The sequence below is a fragment of the Balaenoptera physalus genome (assembly GCF_965194825.1).
Source record: "Balaenoptera physalus genome assembly, chromosome: 6".
Lineage (NCBI taxonomy): Eukaryota > Metazoa > Chordata > Mammalia > Artiodactyla > Balaenopteridae > Balaenoptera > Balaenoptera physalus.
The window spans coordinates 66,067,830-66,091,422 of record NC_138885.1 but is presented as its reverse complement, the minus strand read 5'-3'; the positions used below and the strand labels follow the sequence as shown (position 1 = coordinate 66,091,422).

At 39.6% G+C, this 23,593-nt stretch overlaps 1 long non-coding RNA gene across 7 annotated transcripts in view; it reads left to right on the top strand.

Moving 5' to 3' along the window:
• LOC309662597 overlaps positions 1-23,593 on the top strand; it is a 100,078-nt gene that overhangs the window by 19,804 nt on the left and 56,681 nt on the right. For 5 of the 7 annotated variants that reach the window (XR_014264794.1, XR_014264796.1, XR_014264797.1 and 2 more), the window contains 2 exons: positions 20,759-20,878; positions 22,994-23,126. This is a non-coding gene — a long non-coding RNA (uncharacterized lncRNA). The remainder of the gene's footprint in view (positions 1-20,758; positions 20,879-22,993; positions 23,127-23,593) is intronic. The other 2 variants (XR_014264795.1, XR_014264799.1) reach the window with 1 other exon arrangement.

Here is a 23,593-nt window from a genome sequence, read left to right as displayed (position 1 = left end):
AAAAAAAAAATTTTTTTTTAATAAAATAACAAAAATAGGGGCTAAAAATCATTATAATATAATGAAATGTTCTCTTATGACCTAGAATGATTAATCACAATTATGATACTCTAGATTATAATATACACATTTATTAAATACCTTAGAAAAATGGCATAATAGTTTTATTTCATCTCTAGATTGATAAAAGAATGCTCATTTAGCAGTTGAATTCCAGCCCTTCAAGGGATCTTAAAATAAATATATATTTAAGATGACTATGACCTTGTCTGAATTTTTCCATTACATTCTGGTTTTTATTTTACTACTCGGGCAGCCAGTTCACATGTAACAGTTTTGTTTTTTGTTTTTCCTTATGGAAATAAACGTTCACTCAAAGATGGAAAGCTATTAAAAGCACATAGTTATCCATGAGGCTTTGTTTGCCCCGTGTCCTACCCAACTGGTTCAGTATCCTGTCAGAAAGGTTGCAGTTCCCTCAGGAAGGCCATTGTCACATGATTCAAGCTTATGTGAAGGTCTCTCACAGGACAGCCTGGTGAGCTTCCTAGCCAGGCTTTGTGTCTCTGGGCTTTCTAAAAAGTTTAAACTTAAAATACACTGTGGCTTTCAGAGGTCTCTACTGTGGACTTCAAACTAGGGTTGGTGCAGGAGTCGTGGGAGTTGAGTATGTTGGACAGTTTTAAGGGGATCGATTTCCAGGCCCTCAAATTCCGTATTACTCATGCTTAAATCTGATCCGCCTGAGAATTCGTGCTCCCAGCCCCTCCCTCCCAGTCACCTTTATCCTACTTCATAAAATAAGGCAAACCTCTCACCCATCTGGAGTCCTGCCAGGGGGCCTGATTCCAGGGTGTGAGTGTCTACAGGGACACGGCCTTGATCAAAGCACTGGTTTGTGTCTCAGCTGCATGATTTCAAGAAAAAAGAGATAAAAATTCTCATGATTATCTGCTGAGCAGGATTACATTTTCAAGTATCCAAAACATCTATTAGAAGTGAGTGAGTGTTTTATATTTTCTTGTATATTCATCCAGACTCATAAGAGAAAAATTGTAATAAACTATTGCATAAACATAATTAGACACTCTATATTCATTTTTTACTTGGATGCATTTCCTGCTTGTTCTTCTTGCTCAACCACTTTCTACCAGTTTATTCTATCCTATCATGTACTTATTAGATGTATATTAGCTTAACAAGAATACTTGTGGATTCTACTGTAAACAGTCATTAATACAATTTTCGGTAAATTCTACATGTAAAAATATCCAGTAATTTGTTTTTGCTGTCAATTTCTATCGACATAGTCTATATATCTATGGATATATGGACTAATTAAAAGGAAAAAGGCTCCATCCATCTCATTAAGAGATATAGTTCCAATAACATTTTACTTACTATGTTTAATAATTATCGATTTTAATAATTCAGTTATGTTGTTATGTTTAATTGCATACTAATAATAGTGATGATAACTTAATCCAGCAGAAAAATTTAACACTCAGCTTTACCAATACAGGAAGCAAATATCTTAAATTTCAACATATACATAATTTTTGTTGCAGAAGAGTATGATAAGATGATTAATTTTTTAAACTTTCAAATAGAAACAATAAAATTCAGTGGGTAAAGTAAAATAGAAATACAAGTTCAAGGGGAAATAGGTAATGTAAATTTTCCTAATGTTGAAAAAGAGACTGTTCATATTTTTATTGAGATATACTTGACATGTAACATTATATTAGGTTCAGGTATACAACATAATGATTTGATATTTGTATATATTGTGAAATGATCACCGCAATGCATCTAGTTAACATCAGCATACATAGTTAGAAATTTTTTTTCTTTTGTTGAGAATTTTTAAGATCTACTCTTTTAGCAACTTCCAAATATGCAGCACAGTACTATTAAATATAGTCACCATGCTGTACATTATATTCCCATGACTTATTTATTTCATAACCTTTTTATACCTTTTGATCAACTTCACCCATCTTGTCCTACCCCCGCTCCCCACCTCTGGCAATCACCAGTTTGTTCTCTGTATCTATGAGATTTCACGTATAAGTGAGATTATACAGTATTTGTCTTTCTCTCTGACTTATCTCACTTAGCATAATGCCCTTACGGTCCATCCATGTTGCCATAAATCCTATGTTTTTAAAAGTAAGCGTATAAAATTGCTTTGGTATTCAGATTATATTGTATACATTAAAAAGAGCTGTTGGGTCTCAGGACAGGCCATCCCCAAATACGCCATGATGGCATATTGATTATTTTGAATTAATGTTTGAGAAACAGCCGGTGCAGGAACACTCTGATCTTCCTCCTCTCTGTCTCCCTGAAAGTGGGAAATAAATCTCCCCTGGGAAGGGGGCCCTCTCTGCCTCTGCAGTAGAGAGACAGCCTCACTGCTGGAGATGGGGAATTCAGGGCTGAGAAGCCTGTACAAACAAAGCTTGTTGCTCCTTTGCTAATTTACTACCCAAACCCAACCTCTGCTTGGATTCCTCCCTAATTAAGCATCCAAGCCTAAATTCCTTTGTTCTGTCAATTCCTCACAAATCTGTTGTTTCCTTGTCTCAAAAGTATAAAAGCTGCCTCCTTTGGCCACTTCTTAGCTCCTACTTCTATAAGACCTCCATATATATGAATTAAATTTGTTTTTTTCTCCTGTTAATCTGTCTTGGATCAATTTAGTTACTAGAACAGCCAAAAAAACTCAAGAGGGGTAGGAGGGAAATCTCCCCCTCCCCAACAGAGTGGTGCACCAGGTTTTTTAAAGTGTCAATATCATAATAGGACTATATCCTTTGCTACTATTTAAATTTATGAGGAAAAATTTCAGATGTAAACAAAAAATGTATGAGAAGGCACATTGTTTTTCAAAACTATTTTAGGGGGTATATAAGCAAAAAAAAAAAAAAATCACTACTCTAATGAAGTAAAATCAATGGCCCCAGTGTTCTGTTCCCAGATCTACTGTAAAATTAAGCATTTCTTTCAATTTCTTCATTTGCCTTATTTCTCTAAATATAAAATGGGAATAATGATAACTTTCCTTATGGTCAGAGATGTCTGCAGAATTCTTGAAAAACATCCCCTGGACGAAGTGAGAGAGTGGCATGGACATATATACACTACCAAATGTAAAATAGATAGCTAGTGGGAAGCAGCCGCATAGCACAGGGAGATCGCCTCGGTGCTTTGTGACCACCTAGAGGGGTGGGATAGGGAGGGTGGGAGGGAGACGCAAGAGGGAGGAGATATGGGGATATATGTATACATATAGCTGATTCACTTTGTTATACAGCAGAAACTAACACACCATTGTAAAGCAATTATACTCCAATTAAGATGTTAAAAACAAAACACAAAGAAAAAAATCCCCTGTGTAATAGGAAGCCACACTGCATGTTAATTTACTTGCAAACTACTGACAGGTTGGAAATCAAAACATTCACTACCTTGTTCTTTTTATATTTGTTAGAAGTTATTTCAGAATCTGAAAATAAATGACCATCCCCTGTCCAAGAATTCTAACAAAAAAGATAATTCAGAATCTCAGAGCTTTAAGACAACTTCTAACTTTATCTTTTAAACCTATTCCCTATATTGTCTTAACATGACTGTTTTACGTAAATAAACACATATGTCCTTTTGAAAACAACAAAAATATGAGATAAGCAGATAAAAGAATTTTAGAAGTTCATATTTCTAAATCTTCTATAACCTGCTCCCCTTTTGAGCAAACAGAGCTCTTAATAGTCTTCTGTAAGTTTACAGATATGTCATTTGCCTACACCTCAATTCTTATTCTCATTACTGAGTGATACTAACCTTGATTCCTTCACTAAGGAAAAGAAATATATTATTTCATTCACACATTTAACAAAAAATTTATTCAGCATTTCCAGTGGATTTAGCCTGTGCTAAATCACTGCGCAGGGAAGTGATACTGCTGTATGTGGGAATGTAAACTGGAGGTGGGTGCAGGATTGGGGGTGAAAGAGGAGATTAATATAATATCTTGGAACTCAGTCTGGAAGCAGATCTGGAAGTTCTGGAAAGAAACTGAAAGGCTACATAGTTCTTCATATCAGTCACAAGAGACATCTCTAAGTAGCTATTAATGCTAAACATCTCTGAGAGAAATTGTCCTGGCAGCAAAGACAATCGTAGAAATTGAACAGAAGAAAATGTCAAGTGAAATTTGGCATAAGTCAAAAATCCAGTCTCTGCTGGAAGATGATGGTCTCTGAGCTCACATTTACAACACAGGAAAATATTTTAGTTATTCAGTAAAAGTCATGCAGTAAAAGTTAAAATGTTAGTTTATGCTGGCATCAGCCAGCATTGGACTAAATAACTTCTGACATCTCTTCCAACAAGAGGCTTGCCTCAGAAGGCTACAGTCTGAAGACAGAATTAAGAGAATTCAGTTATGCAATTGGTGATTGTTTATAGACATCAGAGTCTTCCTCACGTGTGGATAAAATGACTAATCCAACTGAGAATTAGAACATCCTTGCTTGTGATGGCGATGCTTTCCATGCCTTAAGGGTGGCGGTGAAGGGTAGGGCAGGGCAGAATAAAAGGTTGCTAACCACCTGGGTGTAGCTTGACAGTCTTTGGACAATTTCACTAATCTTTGGCACCTCCAGCAGAGGGCAGGCAGGTATAGGGAAGAGAGAGGAAACAGGCCTTTCTCAGTTTCGTTTACAGGCTGTCCTAGCCTTGCAGGGGAGTGTGGGACCATAAAAATAGCCATGTGAGCTGAAACTGTGCAAAGCAATCTTCGTAACTGATAAGCTTATATTCATAACATTGTTCCATGACTTTAAAATTTTTGTCAAAATGTTTAAACTCTCTCACTATCAGTTATAAATGTATGGGGAAATGAAATAATAGTAAAGGTAGTATTTATTTAGTACCTTATAATGTAAAACATTAGATACATTGAGAGTTAGTGTTTTATTTCTATGTAAAAAAAAAAATTATCAAGGTACGGCGCTTACCTTCTCGTTGTAGAACTTACAATAGGAAACACGCATCCTTCCTATGCCTTGGCTCATTTCTAAGCTTGGATGAGCCTCCAGCATCTTTTCCTTTGCACTTTCAGTGTCAGTATCACCAAGAGTTCCTTTAACAGCAGCTCTTTGGTACGCCTGTGCTCTGGAAGGATACATTACACATGATTTCAACAACTAGCCTCGCCTCAGGTGTCAAACCAATTACCTCGAATATGCGTGGGTTTACAAATGTCCACCAATCCCTGCCTAGACGCCACCTGCTAATTCCCACCTAAACCACGCCATGGCTAACTCCTTTGCAACTGACCTCATACAACCCAAGGGCTCAAGCCCTTGGGAAACTCATCCGACTGGATTCATTTAGGCAGTTACTACCTGCCTGTCAAATTTCTATTGAACTCAGCTCTTTTCTTTTTTTAAATCAAAATAGATTATAAGTTTTCTATCAAGACAGTTTTTTGTGGGGACTTTGACACACAAATATGGATAGAAATATCAGAAGAAATAGCTGGCCAAGCAGAATATGCCTGTGTCTGGAGAGCAGAATTTGGGGGGTAACAAGGTAGAACAAGCTGGTGATTCTTTTGTTATAAGCCATGACTTTTTAATTATGTGCATCTATTGCTTTGTTACAAATAAAAATTAAAAAGGAAAATCAAAAGGCAGATTTATTTCCTCTGAAATAGGGTGACAATATTTGGTTAAATTAGGTCAGTATTTGTAGAGCATCTATTATATGCCAAGTGTTGTGCTGGGCACCAGGAAAACAAATCAGAAAAGAATGAAGTCCTGCCTGGAAACCCGCCACAGTCACCTGAATCCTTCCCACAGAATCTTAGTGGTCTTGTGGAATGAAATCCAGTGTACTGCTTCTAACTTTTACAATCAGTGTAAAAAACGTCAGGCAAGGTCTGTATGCAAAGTCAAGTGTCTCAGAAAAAAACATGAAGGATTCAGCTGACTATTTGCAGGAATTGAGGGATGCGTTTCCAAGCCCAAATTTATTTATAGCTCAGGTTCACTGAGAAGTTCTAGTTTTACTCAGTTGAGTCTCCTGATAATTACTCTCTTGATGATGAATAAGTTTTCCATGCCATTTAATAAGTTCTTGCTGTGCTTATAGCCTGCTAATTTTTATTCTCTCATAGAAAATGTACATTTATCTTGCCATAAAAAATGCATAATTGAATGTCTGGCCACCCGTTGCAGCAAACAGAAATGAAAGGCTTATGTTATTATGACAACGTACTATAATTCTTTGGTATTTGAATGCCAACAAATTCCAGGAACATGAGACATATACTAACGTGTAATGGCTTTTGAAATATTTTAAACGTTCCTAAGATATTAAAATATGTGTTTCTCACATAGAAGACAAGATCTCTAGAGGAGGTTTTGAGTCAAGGCTTTCTCTTCACATATCACCCCAACTTTCATCTCTGTCATCAGCTCCTCTTGTTGCAGCCCTTCTCACCTGGTCCCACATTAGCATCAGCTGGGAGCTTCTAAAAACAACCAGCACCCCAGACCCACCCCATGAGATTCTGATTTACTCAGTCACAGGAGGAGCCTGGTCATGTGCATTTGTTTAATATGTCAACAGGTGATTCTAATTTGTAATCAGGGTTGAGTGCCATCGCCTAAAACGGTTTCTCAACGTGTGGGCCTTGGACTAGCTGCATCAGCAACATCTAGGAATCTGTTACGAACGCAAATCCTCAGGCCCGCTCCACCCCAGTGAATCCAAAATTCTGGAGGTGGAGCCCAGTAATCTGCATTTTAACAAGGCTTCCATGTGACTCATGCACAGTAAAGTTTGAACCATTAGACTTAAAAGAATATAAAAACCGGAATTGCCAGGAGAATGGAGTTAAGGAATGAAGGAGAATAGAGCCAGGTGGCTCTCTTCCCGGGGTATAGGAAGCTCTGTCATAATGCGGGTGCAACAGCAGGCTTTGCTGATGAAGATGCTTTTCTTAATAATAAGCTTATCCAGCATGGGGCTTCCCTGGTGGCGCAGTGGTTAAGAATCTGCCTGCCAATGCAGGGGACACGGGTTCGAGCCCTGGTCTGGGAAGATCCCACATGCCGCGGAGCAACTAAGCCCGTGAGGCACAACTACTCAGCCTGCGCGTCTAGAGCCTGTGCTCCGCCGCAACAAGAGAAGCCACGACAATGAGAAGCCCACGCAACGCGATGAAAAGTAGCCCCCGCTCGCCACAACTAGAGAAAGCACGTGCACAGAAACGAAAACCCAACACAGCCAAAAAGAAATAAATAAATTTATAAAAAAAAAAAAAAAAGCTTATCCAGCATGATCATACCTTGGTGAAGTGAGTCACACGAGTAAGCTAGCCTGAACCTGCATTATATTTTTTTGCATGAGATGAGGGAGATGCTTGGGAGAAAGAAAAGGAAGGAGCAGAAAAATGATCAGAAGCCTGGTGAGTATGAAAATTAGGAGATCTAAATGTTCAGTGGAACAAAATGGGGGTGTATCCATGGGTACCTGCACATAGGTACACATAAGGGGAATGCAAAATTGACTGGTTTTAGGAAATATTTTATCTAGTCCTCTAGGGGAGACCTTGATAACTTTTTTCTCTACTAGAAAAATTACCCAGTAGCCTGGAAGTCCTTTGAGGCAAAGATAGGAACGTTCATCTCATCCCTGGATTGTACTTGCAGAATGAACAAGTGCTGAGATTCTGATCGTTTTATAGGGCTTTCAGCTTTCCAATGAGGTGCTCTGATAGTTGCCACGGTTAAGTCCCTTTTGGACAGTATTTTAAATTCTCCTCATTAGCAAGGAGCACATGGTGAGGTTCCACTGTGTAGTTTTTGCTAAAATAATAACTGTGGTAACAGGTAATATGAGTGAGGTACAGGCAGTTTGACTCCTGCTGTGTGAGTGAGCCAGAACCTTGGAAATGGGGAAGTTTCTTCCATCATGTGGTCTCAAGACAAGGATTACACATATTTATTGGAAGATTAAGGTCACACTAATTATTTTTAAGTGGATCTCCAATCTTGGGGAGAACCTAATTTAATTGTTGGGGTTAATTAACATCTCTAACCATCTCAGAAGATTGCATTAGCCGAGACATTTGGAGCTGAGTTTGGAATCTAGGGCATCAGTGCTCAGCATATTCTAAAGATAAGGAGGACAGTTGCTCAGTCCATCATGATGAATATGGTGGGTGCTGTACTTGGTATAAGCAAAATCTACAGAAGAAATAGTCTTCTGGAAATGTCAGAGGCTCATTAAAGCTGGATATTAGCAGGAGAAAGTAGGAGCAGGAATCTACCTGGGTAGTTTGCCAACAAATTTAAAACTAAATGCAGTATTTAATCCTGTTGTGTTTCTCTGGGACTGTACAGATAGGGCCAATCACAGATCTGGGGAACTGGCCACAGAATTATTTGTTGCCTTAATGATTTTAGCCCAGTGGGTTTTCCCAGCTGGAGTTGGCAAATGGAGAACTAGATTTCCTTAAGGCAGAAAATGAGTAACATTTAACACAAAGAAGCCTCTCTATTCAGAGTAATATCATCGTCGTGATTAACTGGGAAATATGCTCTTAAACATCTTCTCTAACAAGTTTACCAATTTTTCAAGCATAGGATATGTGGATTTATATTAATACATAAGTGCTTTTAGTAGAGAAATTTAGAAAAATACTAATTGGGGTAGAAGTATAGGAATAAATTAGGATATATTACATAACATGAATTTTTCATTGATTGGTACAAATGTCACCACTCTTTTCCTCTTCTTTATACATTATTTATATTTGAAGGTGTGTAATACTGTAAAAAGATTTCATACATACAAGGATATTTAAATGTCATGAATATATCATCTTGTGGATATTGAGAAACTCCATAGGACTCCTTGTGAAAGATATTGACTAGAAGAATTTTAAGAATCCAAAAAAAAAATAAATTAAATTAAATTAAATCTACTCTTTATATAGAAACAGAAGGAATGTTATACATAGTCGAGATGTATAAATGGGAAGAAATAAATCGATAATGATATTAAGTCCTAATATGTCTATCATCCTATGTGATCATATTAAAGCATATTATGATTATTACATACTTTCCTCAACAATCAACCTCTCAGGCAGATTGTTAGAGCAACTAAATCAAAATATACCATAGTCAATGATATTCCATAATAATGCCTTTTATCAACACTGTAGGCTATTATGTAGAATTTTATATCACTGAAAAATGAAAATTAGAATATGCTAAAAATCTGTTCGGGATGGGTAATATATTAGTTATCTATTAATGCATAACAAATTACCACAAAATTAGCAGCCTAGGGCTTCCCTGGTGGCGCAGTGGTTGAGAATCTGCCTGCCAATGCAGGGGACACGGGTTCGAGCCCTGGTCTGGGAAGGTCCCACATGCCGCAGAGCAACTAAGCCCGTGCGCCACAACTACTGAGCCTACGCGTCTGGAGCCTGTGCTCCGCAACAAGAGAGGCCGCGATAGAGGCCCGCGCACCACGATGAAGAGTGGCCCCCGCTTGCCGCAACTAGAGAAAGCCCTCGCACAGAAACGAAGACCCAACACAACCAAAAATAAATAAATAAATAAATAACTATTAAAAAAAAAAAATTAGCAGCCTAAAACAGTATATTACCTACCAATTTCTTGGGTCAGGAGTCCAGAGTAACTGCATTCTCTATTTAGGGTCTTACAAATGTGCCATCAAGATGGCAGCCAAAGTGTGCTCTCTTCTGGATGCATAACTGGTGAAGAATACTCTTCTAAGCTTGCTCAGGTTGTTGGCAGAATTCATGTCCTTGCAGCTGTAGGACTGAGAGCCCTGGCTTCTTGCTGGCTTTTGGCTGTCAGCTTTCCTCATCAGCTAGAGGCTTCCCAGAGGTCCTGCCAGCTACCTGCAACTCCTGGACACTGCCTGCAGTTCAGTGCCACCTGGGCTTTCCCATTATGGCCGCCCACTTCACTGAGCCCGAAAAGAGGGTCTCTAGACCAGGTCGGCTACAAGATGAAGTCTCACTTAACATCGCATGATAACAGGAGTGGTATCCATCACTTCTGCCATATTCTGTTGGTTAGAAGAAAACCGTAGGTCCTGTCCACACTCAAGGAGAGAGGATTATACAAAAGCTTGAACACCAGGAAGCAGGATCGTGGTGGGGGGAAGGAGAGGCACCTTAGAGATTGTCCACCACAGGTAACTTATAAAATCTGCCAGCATTTCATTTCCTCCACCTGCGAAGCAGGAGCTCATGGAGCCCATAAACCCCAGCTGAGGGCTTCCCTGGTGGTGCAGTGGTTGAGAATCTGCCTGCCAATGCAGGGGACACGGGTTCGAGCCCTGGTCTGGGAGGATCCCGCATGCCGCGGAGCAACTGGGCCCGTGAGCCACAATTGCTGAGCCTGCGCGTCTGGAGCCTGTGCTCTGCAACAAGAGAGGCCGCTACAGTCAGAGGCCCGCGCACCGCGATGAAGAGTGGCCCCCGCTTGCCGCAACTGGAGAAAGCCCTCGCACAGAAACGAAGACCCAACACAGCCATAAATAAATAAATAAATAAATAAAATTAAAAAAAAAAAAAAAAAAAACCCCAGCTGATGGGTTGCTGTGTGCATCTAAATGAATATAACACAGAGCCTGACAAATAATAGGCCCTCAATACACAACAGCTAACACCTCTGTCCCCTCTCTCCCTTCCTATCCTCCACAGTGTGACAGAGTATTTATTTCCTAGCTTTGCATTTTTGTTGTTGTCGTTCCTTGATGAAACAGGATCCTAATGATGTCTGTCAAAAAAAACAAATCAGGATGCTAAATTCTTGACTACTTGGAGGCGGGGGTGTGGGGTGTCTCTTTAGTCTCTGAGAATATCGGTTTAGGTTAGCAAAGGATACTTACCTAAAGGTAGTGCAGAGTATAATTTTCTTAAATTAACACTGTGGATCAAGAACAGTTTTTACTCTGGAGACTGGAGAATTCGTTTCCTATAGTTGAGGCTAAAAAGAGTTAAACAAAGAGAAAGAGAGCAGCTAGCTAGATCCCTTGCCTTCCCCTGTCTCCTGGCCTCACAGTTCTCTGCTGTGGTCACCCCTCAGAGATGAGATGAGCCCCCGCCCACCCAAAGTTGGTTCAGAAGTCCCAGACAGGTGATGCTGCACATGCACCAAGACGGTATAAAAAGGCTTCTTTCTCACATAAGGAGGCTTTCTAGGGAGAGCAGGGGAGGCTCCCAAGCCGTTCAAAAAATGGCTTGAGAGAGAGCAAGAAGACTGGCTTTGGCTTTTACTGAGGTAGGGCGTGGTGCTGGGCTAAGGGTAAGCACTCCTGTGTGAGAGAAGGGGCTTGTGTGCACTGACTTCCTGTGGGCACCAAAAGAGAGAGTGCGTGCGCTTTTGAATCGGCTTGCCCAGATGTGGGTCCGAAGAGGAAGAGGGAGGGATGAGGCTTGACAGCTGTCGGCAGTCAAAAGGGAGTCAGACTCTGTTACCTTCATCAAGATGCAGGAAAGGAAAGACAGCTCTGTCCTCTCCCAGCCCTGACCCCATCCCATTTGGGCTTACATGGGACATCCGTGGGTGGAGCTGCTGTCTTGATCTAGAAACATAAAAGATCTAACACTCGCACAGCAGCATGAGCCAGGGACCCTCTAAGCATTTTGCATATCCTGACTGGTTGAATTCTCACACCAACCCTATGAGAGAGGTGTACTAATATTACTCCAAATTTATAGAGAAGAAAACTGAGGCACAGTGAAGGATCTTGCCCAAGGTCACCCAGTCAGTAAATGGCAAAGCCAGAATTTAAACTCAGGCAGCACCATTCAGAGCAGGTGTTCCTAAGCAGTCTACTCCAGGGCCTTTCCTGCACAGATGCTACTGCAATGACTCATGAGTTTATGAGGCAATGACTCATGAGTTTATGAGACGATGGCTTCCAGCCAGTGCATCATCCATTCTTCCCAGGTGTATCCACATTGTGACTCATGTGTAAAATGTATTTTTCCTACCACCACAGTGATGTGTCAGATGGGGCTGAAGGAGGGCAGAGTAGAGCTTGGTGGAGGGTAAGGGGCCCACTGTGGGGTAAGGCTGATCCTCAAGGAAAGTCGTGGGTTGCAGAGGCAGGAAGCCAGTCAGGAGAGTGAACAGCTCTGTCAAACACCATCCGGTGCACGTGGAAGGCTGAGCTGGAGGATAGGGTGACAACTGTGGTTGCTTTTGCAGATTCTGTGAGCCTGTCACACTTAGGCTGCGATTGTCTTGCAGATTTGTTTAGTGTCTTTTGATCAACCTTGCAGTGGACAGCAAAAATTTCTAAATTTTGAAAGCGTGTGACAAACGTAAAGAGGTTATGGATTAATATTGTAAAATTCCAGAGTCATCAGTACCTTGTAGTTGAGTCTTTTTCAAAATTTGTTTTTATGATATATTTCTTTACAAATACAAAAATATCTCACTTATAGAAGGCATAAAGAATAATATAACCAATTTGCATATCTCTCCATACAGATTAAGACAGAATATTTCCTATGCCTTGATGCCCCCATGTGCTTATTCACAGGCACGTCTCTCTCCACCCAGCCGAAGGTCACATAATTCTCAAAGTCTGTATCGGTTACCTCCGAGCATGAACTCCCTTCAGTGTTCCAGTGTAGAATTCTTGCCAAAGTGTCTGTGTGTGTGTGTGTGTGTGTGTGTGTGTATGTGTTTTGTTGCAGGGGAGAGGAGGATTAAGGGAAGAACTCTAGCTATCCCTTTAAAAATAACCCAAGGGGTAACTTGACCAATGTCTTTTGATCTAAATCCTCCCCGCTGTCTCATGATCCAAGTAAGATAATCAAACAGCTAAAATAGACATTATAATCGCATAGTATCCATCTTGGATCTCATCTTTAAAATCAGAGACTTTGAAAATTCAGAGGTTTTTAAATCAAAGCTAATTTTTCAGGAGGAGAATAATGTATGCACTACTGTTCTATAACAATTTGTGTAAGTATGTGCACATTTTTATATTATTGAGCTCATTCATAAGAAGTCTTTAAACTTGTTATACTAGCAGTGTAGTAACGTTACAAAAAAAAAACCTGAACGAACTTTTTGGCCAACCCAATATTTAGCGTACAGTATGTATTTGAAGCTGTAAAGAGAAAATATGACTCAATGAACTCTATTTCCTGCCTCCCTTCAAATATATTTTATTTAGTTTTAATTGGAATTACCCCCAATTACTAATGAAATTAAGCAGCTTTTCTTATGTTTATTTCCTATGTGGTTTCTTCTGTGAAATACCAGGTCCTGTCTTTTCCATTTTTCTATTAGGTTGCTTATCTTCCCCTCCACCCCAGCTTTATTGAGGTATAACTGACAAATAAAGTTGGATATATTTAAAGTGTACAACATGATGACTTGATATATGTATACATTGTGAAATGATTACCACAATCAAGTTAATTAAAATGTAATTAATATATCCATTATCTCACATAGTTACCTTTTTGGGGGTGAGAATGCTTTAAAAATACTCTTTTTTGCAAATTTCAGGTATACAATACAGTATTATTAATTGCAGTCACCATGCTGTACATATTAGATCCTCGGAACATTAGATCTTGTAAGTGAAAGTTTGTACACTTTTTCTTATTGATTTAAGGAGGGTTTTTTTGGTTTTGTTTTTAATATTCTGGGCTCTATTAAGGAGACACAAAGGTGTCAGGACAGATGCTTCTCTGAATATGTGTCCTTTGTTTTTGCATTTCCTGGGCACCTGTGAAGTTTTCCCGAGGGGGGAATGTGAAAGAGGAATTCCCTGCAGTTGGTCTCAGGGGGCCACCTGATATGCATCCTCTTTGTCCCCCATTATCCATTCTAAGTGCCCTCACCCTCAGCTTTAGCTGCCAACAAGGCAGTGGATTTCATGGTGGTGTTTCCTAAGCCTTCATTCCTGAGCAGTCCGGGCCCTTGATTTAGCGTATCCTTCTCAGGCTGGGTTTGCTATGAACATCCACAAGCAGTTAGCACTGGGCAAGAGCATAGCAGGAGGTGCCCAGGTGTGTGATCTGGGTCCTGCATATATTCTATTCTGCCTGCACTGTGTAGGAGCAGCCCTACCTTCTCCTGAGGATCAGGGAAACTGCCCCTGACAAGATGGTGACTTCTTCCCCGCTGGCCCTGAACACAGAGCTCAAAGTTCACTGGCAGCAACCAGAGCTTGTAGCTCAGCGGGAAGCTTACCAGGTCGCCTTGCACATTCACCTCCTTTGGGAACTAGGATCTCCAACCCTGCAGAGCCCAGAATTGTGAGGATATAAAGCACATACTCCCACAGCGGGTCATTAAGGACCATGGTAAGTGGGGCTACTTTTGCTTTCACTCTTGGTTCCCAGACGCACCTATTTTTCCTTTTGAGACCACAGTGCCACGTAAAGTTCTCTGATTTAAAAGTCTCATCTTACAGTACAAAGGAACTTATTTACAAAATAGGAACAGACTCACAGACATAAAAAACTTATGGTTACCAAAGGGGAAAGGGGGGGTAGATAAATCAGGAGTTTGGGATTAGCAGATACAAGCTACCATATATAAAACAGATAAACAACAAGGTTCTACAGTACAGCACAGGGAACTCTACTTAATATCTTGTAATAACCCATAATGGAAAAGAATCTGAAAAAGGATATATATATATATATCACATATATATATATATATATATATATATAGGATATATATAACTGAATCACTGTGCTATACACATGTGAGTATGCTTCAATTTAAAAAAGGAGTACATAAAAAAATTTAAAACTTAAAGTCTCATCTTACAGATTGTTGTCTTGGACCACGCCTGGTACCACCTGTGTTAGTCTGGGTTCTCTAAGAAGCAGATGCTGAGATGGGATGAGATATGCCAAAGATTTGCTGGGGGAAGTGCCTGTGAAGCACAAAGGAGGGGAGAGCAACTGGAGCCTATCAGAGAGCAGGAAATAGCTTACAGGTCATAGAATGCCCTGGAGGCAGCGGTGGTAGGTTGGAAAATATTTGGATTCTATTCCTTGAAAGGGAGGAGGGAGATAAAAATATTTTTTGAGCAATAGTGATAATCAATTAGTTCTATGTTTTAAGAGAGAACTGATGGCAGGGAGAAAGGTGTATTTTGGGGAGAAGAAAAATTTGTAGGTGTTTTTGAGATCAGTAAACTAAGCTGAAGATGACTCAGTCACCTCAAGTGGCTTTGGGATTGACACCCCAGCAACTTTAATCGAACTGGGATTAAGGGGTTCACTGTGAATGCCATCTTCCCCTCCAGACCTAGTCCTTCTTCACCTGTGCCCTTGATCTCAGCAAGTGGCATCGTTATGTACTCAGTGGCTCATGCCAGATCCTGTTAGTTATTTTTAATACCTCCTGCTCCCTCACCCCATGTCCAATCACTTACCAATTGCTGAATATTTTGGCCTCCTAAATATCTCTCAAATTCGTCTATTCCCTCCATTTACTACCACCATCTTCTTTCACCTGAACCACTCCAATAGCCTCCGCAAAAGAGGCAGAGGGCCTTTAGACCCTGATCATGAGGTGGGGCTGACATTGAGAAAGGAAAGAAGCTTGGGAGAAGAGCCTTGGCCCTCAGTGTACCGCTCTAGTACCCCTACCTGGTCATTTACTGGCTGCGAGGCCTCAGCGTGAACATCTGCAGAATCCAAAGCTATTTCAGCTGGAGCCTGTCAGTCAACTCTGCTCCCCACAGCAGGTTCTGTTAAAGGGACAGCTGAGCAGTGCCCCTACGTGGCTGCCGCAGGTGATGGGATGTGTTTCCAGGGTCAGGATTCCTGACAACACCTTTCTAATGATATTTTGGCCAATTTGGACTCTGCTTCTTTAAATGCAACAGCACTTGGATATTCTACATCACACAAGGCTTCAATAGTTAAATATCTAGCACCAAACAGCTCTGGGAATAGTGTAGAAACTCAATACATTTTGTGTGAGAGAAATTTTTCAGGAGCATAGATTTACATACTGGAAATGTGAAGACCAAGAGTAGGAATTTGAACTTGATTTCATAGTCACTGGAGACAATGAAGATTTTTTGAGAGTCAGTATGATGCTGCAAGTAACCACATACAGCTGTCTGTTCAGCTTCAAATGGAGGAGTATGGAGTTTCGTAGGTACTTGTACAGAAATAAAAATCACCCAAGATAATTACAATCCCAAAGCACTGATTTATCAAACAAATATGTATTGGGTGTATGTATCAGGTTCTGTGCTAAGTGCTGATTTGGCTCACTCAACAATAATCAAATGTATCCTGCAAAGCTAAATGCTTACATGTTATTCATGTGATATCTTATTGTTTAAATTAGCAACATTCCTGTGAGGGAAATATTATTATTCTCATTTTACAGATGAGGAAACTGAAGTTTAGAATATTTAAGTAACTTACCCAAAGCGAGGCTTTGTTCATGCATTCACTCAGCAAATGTTTCTTTGGGCACAGCTGGCAGAAATCAGACCATGTAGAGCCCTGAAGGTCAGCCTCAGGATTTTAACCCAGGAGGAAGGGAAGCAGGGAAGTGCTGTGAAAAGGTTGGCAGTTTTAAAAGCTCCCCACTGCCCCTGGCGTGCTCTACAAACAGAGGAAACCCTCAGGGACTATTTTGAAGCGGAGGCTATTGGAGTGGTTCAGGTGAAAGAAGATGGTGGTAGTAAATGGAGGGGAGTAGATGAATTTGAGAGATATTTAGGAGGCCAAAATATTCAGCAATTGGTAAGTGATTGGACATGGGGTGAGGGAGCAGGAGGTATTAAAAATAACTAACAGGATCTGGCATAAGCCACTGAGTACATAACGATGCCACTTGCTGAGATCAAGGGCACAGGTGAAGAAGGACTAGGTCTGGAGAGGAAGATGGCATTCACAGTGAACCCCTTAATCCCAGTTTGATTAAAGTTGCTGGGGTGTCAATCCCAAAGCCACTTGAGGTGACTGAGTCATCTTCAGCTTAGTTTACTGATCTCAAAAACACCTACAAATTTTTCTTCTCCCCGAAATACACCTTTCTCCCTGCCATCAGTTCTCTCTTAAAACAGAACTAATTGATTATCACTATTGCTCAAAAAATATTTTTATCTCCCTCCTCCCTTTCAAGGAATAGAATCCAAATATTTTCCAACCTACCACCGCTGCCTCCAGGGCATTCTATGACCTGTAAGAAATTTCCTGCCCTCTGATAGGCCTCCAGGGTTGTTCTCATCAGAATCTCACTAGCTGACAGGCCTTTCTTCTGCTCGTGAGAGGCAAGGATCCATGTTGAGGGCCCTGATCTTTAGCATAGAGCTCTGCACTTCTACGCATGGCAGGTCAGTGTTTCTGGCACACCATACTCTCCTGCTTTTCTGTCTTTCTCACTGGTTGCTCCTATTCAGTCACTTTTGCTGATTTCTTCCCATTTTCCCGACCTCTTAAACTTCATCTTAAAGATGAAGGCTCAGTCCTTTGACCTCTTCTGTAACTACACTCACTCCCACACTGATCTCATCCAACCCCATGATTTAAGTACAATCTCCACACTGATGACTCCCAAGTTAATATTCCTGGCCGGACATCTTCCCCCAGCCCCCAAATTATATGTCCACATTTTAATTCAACATCTTTACTCAGAGGCCAATAAACATCTCAAATTCACACACGTGCAACTGCATTTCAATTAACCCCTTAAAATTGGTTCCATCTGCTCTCTTCCTAACCTTACAATGTATCAACCTCAGAGCCATGAGGTCAGTCTTGCTTCCTCTTTTTCTCTTGTACCCCGCATCCAAGCTGTCACAAAATTCTCTGGGCTCTACCTTCAAAATATATTTGATTTCATTTCATGCTGCCTCCACCCCTCCCACGTTGTTCCAGGCTACCACAGTCTCTTACCTAGACTAGTGCAATAGCTGCCTAATAGACCTTCCTGCTTTTGTCCTTGACCTTTGTCTTAGTTAAGATAGGCTAGTTAGCTATAACAAATGTAGCCCCCCAAAACAGTGACTTAAAGAGCAACAAGTTTTTTTCTTATGTGATAGCTGAGGACTGGGTCCAAGTCTTTTTTCTTTTTTTTTGCTTGTTTGTTTTTTTGGAGTATAGTTGATTTACAATGTTGTGTTAGTTTCAGGTGTACAGCAAAGTGAATCAGTTATACATATACAGATATCCCCTCTTTTTTAGATTCTTTTCCCATATATGTCATTACAGAGTATTGAGCAGACTTCCCTGTGCTATATAGTAGGTCCTTATTTGTTACCTATTTTATATATAGTAGTGTGTATATGTCAATCCCAGTCTCCCACTTTCTCCCTCCCCCCTTTCCCCCCTGTAACCCTAAGTTTCTACATCTGTGACTCTATTTCTGTTTTGTAAATAAGTTCATTTGTACCCATTTTTTAGATTCCACTTATAAGTGATATCATATGGTATTTCTCTTTCTCTGACTTACTTCACTCAGTTTGACAATCTCTAGGTCCATCCATGTTGCTGCAAATGGCATTATTTTGTTCTTTTTATGACTGAGTAATATTTTATTGTATATATGTACACATCCTCTTTATCCATCCCTCTGTTGATGGACATTTAGCTTGCTTCCCTGTCCTGGCTATTGTAAATAGTGCTGTGGTGAATATTGGGGTGCATGTATCTTTTCAAATTATGTTTTTTTCTGGGTATATGCCTAGGAGTGGGATTGCTGGGTCATATGGTAGTTCTCTTTTTAGTTTTTTAAGGAACCTCCATACTGTTCTCCATAGTGGCCGTACCAATTTACATTCCCATCAACAGGGCAGGGGAGGGTTCCCTTTTCTCCACACCCTCTCCAGCATTTATTGTTTGTAGATTTTTTGATTATGGCCATTCTGACCTGTGTGAGGTGATACCTCATTGTGGTTTTCATTTGCATTTCTTTAATGATTAGTGATGTTGAGCATCTTTTCATGTGCTTTTTGGTCATCTGTATGTCTTCTTTGGAGAAATGTCTATTTAGATCTTCCACCTATTTCTTGATTGGGTTGTTTTTTTGATATTGAGCTGCATGAGCTGCTTGTAAATTTTGGAGATTAATCCTTTGTCAGTTGCTTCACTTGAAAATATTTTCTCCCATTCTGAGGGTTGTCTTTTCGTCTTATTTATGGTTTCCTTTGCTGTGTAAAAGCTTTTAAGTTTAATTAGATCCCATTTGTTTGTTTTTGTTTTTATTTTCATTACTCTAGGAGGTGGATCAAAGGAAGATACTGCTGCGATTTACATCAAAGAGAGTTCTGCCTATGTTTTCCTCTAAGAGTTTTATAGTATCTGGTCTCACATTTAGGTCTTTAATCCATTTTGAGTCTATTTTTGTGTGTGGCATTGGGCCAGCTCCCAGTGCCTCAGCATCATCTGAGTCCCATTACTTCTCCAGTCTCATCTCCTTCTACTCTCCCCTTCACTCTCTCCATTTGACCCATAATGGGCTTGCTGTTCCTCAAACATGCTGGCCACGTGCCCACCTCAGAGCCTCCGTGTGGCTGGATTCTCTTCATGCAGATGCCTTCTGAACTCACTCTTTCACCACCTTTCAAGACTTTGCTCAATGCCATCTTTCAATAAGGTCTACATTGATTCCGCCATTTAAAACTGTGACGCCACATCCTGCCCTCTTACACTCCATACCCATTACCTTGATTTTTCTTTTCTATCACCTTCGAATATCTATGTAATTTACTTATTTAATGTTTACTGTCTATTTTGCTCAACTAAAATACAATCTCTCTTGTATTTACTGTTATTTTTCCAGTACTTAGAATAATGCCTGGCCCCATCACAGGTGCTCAATATTTGTTGAGTAAATGACAGAAGCTGAGAGTAAGGCCCAGTATTTGTAGGTGCTGATTCAGATTCTATCCCAAGGTTAGGGAGTTAGGAACTACTACCCCCTAAATGTGTGCCAAGTCTCACAGAGGGAATCAGGAAAAGCAACCTCAGTAGACTGGTACAGTTCTATTCCCATTACAACAACAAAAAATCAAAACTAATTAATAAAATAAAACCCCATAATGTACATGTCTTCTAGTAGTGACCAGAAGTGTCACCTTCACTGGGATTGGGGCATATTACTTAATATGCCCCCAATTGGGGCATATTATTAATTACTTATTAATAAATAAGGCCGTTGTTCCTGGTTCAGAGCATCACTTCACCTTGTTTTGACTCCCTTCCCTAGTGGTCCCCACCTCCTCCCCCAATAAATTAAATATGATAGCTAATTTAAATGCCTGCTATAGAACTCTTATCAAAGAGAAGGAAAAACTCTCATGGTTATTACAATCTGAAACAATAGAGCTCACAATATCCAAGGAGCACATACCAGGGAGTTTGGTGTATTAGGGTAGAGATGGTGCATCAAGGAAAGCTTCACAAAATAACTCTACTAAGAGGAATGGACCTGACATAATGCTTTCTTGATCACGGAGGGAGAAAAATGGTTTCAGATTAAGGAGAGTGTTTTTTGGTACATTTTGTGTTTGGCAGAGAATTTTCCTTTTAAAAAATTAAGATCAGGTTAGATATGCTAAGTTCAACCTGGTTTCCAATGGATATATCCTTGTTACTGCCCTCTTTTCTTCGTTGTTTCTGTTTTCCTCCAGTCCCATTTTTTCCCTCCCCATTTTTTTTCATAATGTTTTCAATTTACAGGACAAATAAGTTGAGAAACAATGAGCTGCAATTTCATGACCTGTTGGTCCTATTTCTACTACAAACACTCTGACCATGTTGTTCACCCTCTGGTGGTCGTCACTGATCCAAGACCTCCTGGTAAATATAGTACATGGGTTGTGAAAATGCTTTCAGTCCCCACTTTCTCCAAGATTTCATCTTGTTGTCCAAATGACAAGAAAGAAAAGACTCTTGGGATATGAAAATTTGGGGAAGTTAACTAACAGGTATCAATTCTGCAGTAAAAAAAACAACAACAAACAAACCAAAAAACTGTTCATCCATAAAGGCACACAATACAGCCTATGATTTCTGAAAGTTTAATTATTTGTTAATTACCATTATCATTAATTAACATTATTAATTATCATTTTAGGTACTATTGTCTTAAAGGGATCTCTGCAAGAGTGTCAAAATTTTATATTCTATGCTGTAGAGCTCAGTTTTATTAAAAGGTCTCCCTCCTCCAAGTTGCCTGCAGGATCCCCTTCTGGTGAATCCCAGACACTCAGGATAAACCTGGAGTTACACCTGTTAGCCGTTGCACCCTTACTTGGAACTATCATCTGATAAACCTGGTTTCTAGAAGGTTCTTCTGCCTTTGAAAATATTACAGAATCTTGCTTTTAGTCACGAACAAATATTTAATAAACACCTACTTTGTGCCAAGGCCCTATTTCAGAGACAAGTAGAACCTATTACCTACTATCCAATTGTACCTTTCTTAGAGGGGAACGCATCAAATGAATAGTATGGGTAATAAGTATTACAGGAGAACTCAGATATGGCCTCTTGCTAACAGTAAGGAACATTTTAGTTCATTTCAAAAAACATTAGGCAAGACTAATCTGCTCTAAAATTTTTAAGTTTTTCAGTATAATGCATAATCATTGTTTTAAATCAAATAGTACTAAAAAACATAAAAAGCAGCAGAAGTCTCCTCTCCTACTCTCTCCCCATCACCAATCCCACTCCCTAGAGACAGCCACTTTTAATCTGATTAGCTGTCTCATCTGGCATTTACCTCTACATTAAAAATAATATGCCTATAAGTAAGGTGATCAGATACCCAGTTTCCTCATCAGTTCCAGTTTACATCTGTTGTCTTGGCATAATTATTATTAGTGGTTCTCTTCACTCTCAAAAGCATCTCTATGTGATAAATTACATAACTGCCATACTTACAATGAATCATCATGATTTGTTGCCTAATTACAGGACCTGTAGACTTATGGCAACTGAGCCCTCTAGACACCCACCACTTTTAAAAAAAAATCATCCTCCTAACTTAGCTATATAATTTTGGGTTAAATCCCAAATCAATATTTCCCCTATTTTGACTATCCATTGCTAAGCCAAGTACTTCACTGTGATATTATCTTTCTTGTATAATGTTTTATTTTCTCTGGAGTTAATAATTGCCTCTTTAAAATTTAATTTTTTGTGTACATTTATTTTTTCCCCAGGTGCTTTAACAGAGCTATGAAATGCATAAGCAGCAATTTTTCCAAATGCTCAAACACTTCAGATGATTTTTCCCTTGGCAACATTGTGCCTAGAGCCCTCTGTCCTTCTGTTCCATTTCAGACCCATTTGCTCCAGACCAGTTGCACAGCTGTTGTCCTGAGACTTCTCTTCAAATTCTAAAAAGACCGTTTTTCCACAGAATTCAAAACCCAGTCAAACAACTGAAGTGTAAAGGCAGAATAAATATATTCAAGAATCAAAAAATATACCTCGCAAATACCCTAGAAAGCTATTAAAGGATAGGCTTCAGGAAACGAAGTGTGCATAGAAAGAAGAAAGCATAGCATATTGGTACCCCAACTAATAAAATCTCTGAATTTTTTGTTCCTGCCTGAGGAAGTATAAATGCTGTATGGTATCTCAAAATGAAAACCATTTATCACTTTGGAACAAAAGCAAAATATAGAGAGATCTAAGCAGCCTTCTGGGTTATGATCTAAAACTGCAAAGCCTTAATATTTGTGGCATATGGCAAAATGCTTGAAATTTAGACTATGAATAGAATAAACATTTAAGCCAAAAACAAATTTAGTTTGTAAGGAGTGGAGGAAGGAAGGTATGTCATCCATAGAGAAGCTACTTTGTGATTCGTGGGTAAGAATATAACCTGAACACACAAAGTAACTTAGCAAGAGATTTTGTTCTGATGTAATGATGCTGGTTTTAAACTTTAAACATCTTGAAAAGTCAGGGGAATGTCTGAAATGAAAGTCGCTGCTGATTCAGAGATGAAGAATATAAAATCAATAGTCCTGGGAAGGTTCCACATTTGTCTTCCTCTCTGCAGACCAAGAATAGCATTCGTCTCTTTCAAAATCAGGTAAGCTCTCTTTATCAATACTCCTGCCTCAACCAACTCATTATGCTTATCTTAGTCCCAAGGTTTTCGATAGAAATAGTAAAAGAAAAAAAGCTCCTGAATTTCTGCTACTCTATCCAATTAATTTGTTCACTCATGTGATAAATGTTTATTGAGAATCTGTCTTTCTCCAACTTTACATTTATCTTTTTCCCCCCTCCTCTTAAACATATTTAAGTTTTTACTGTGTCTTCACTTGCCTTTTAACTTTCTGGGGATCTCCTGAGGGTGACAATAGAATTTTCTTCTAAGGCAGAAACATTGACTCTTCTCTCTCTCTTCTGTAGTTATGTTTATCACAGACACAGAGAGATGTAATTACCCCTTGCTGTTTATTTGTGTCCAGATTTATTGGTTTAATTACATCATCAGTATGCACTATATCAAGAATAGCCTTCATATCAAACATAATAATGTGCACAGTAGTC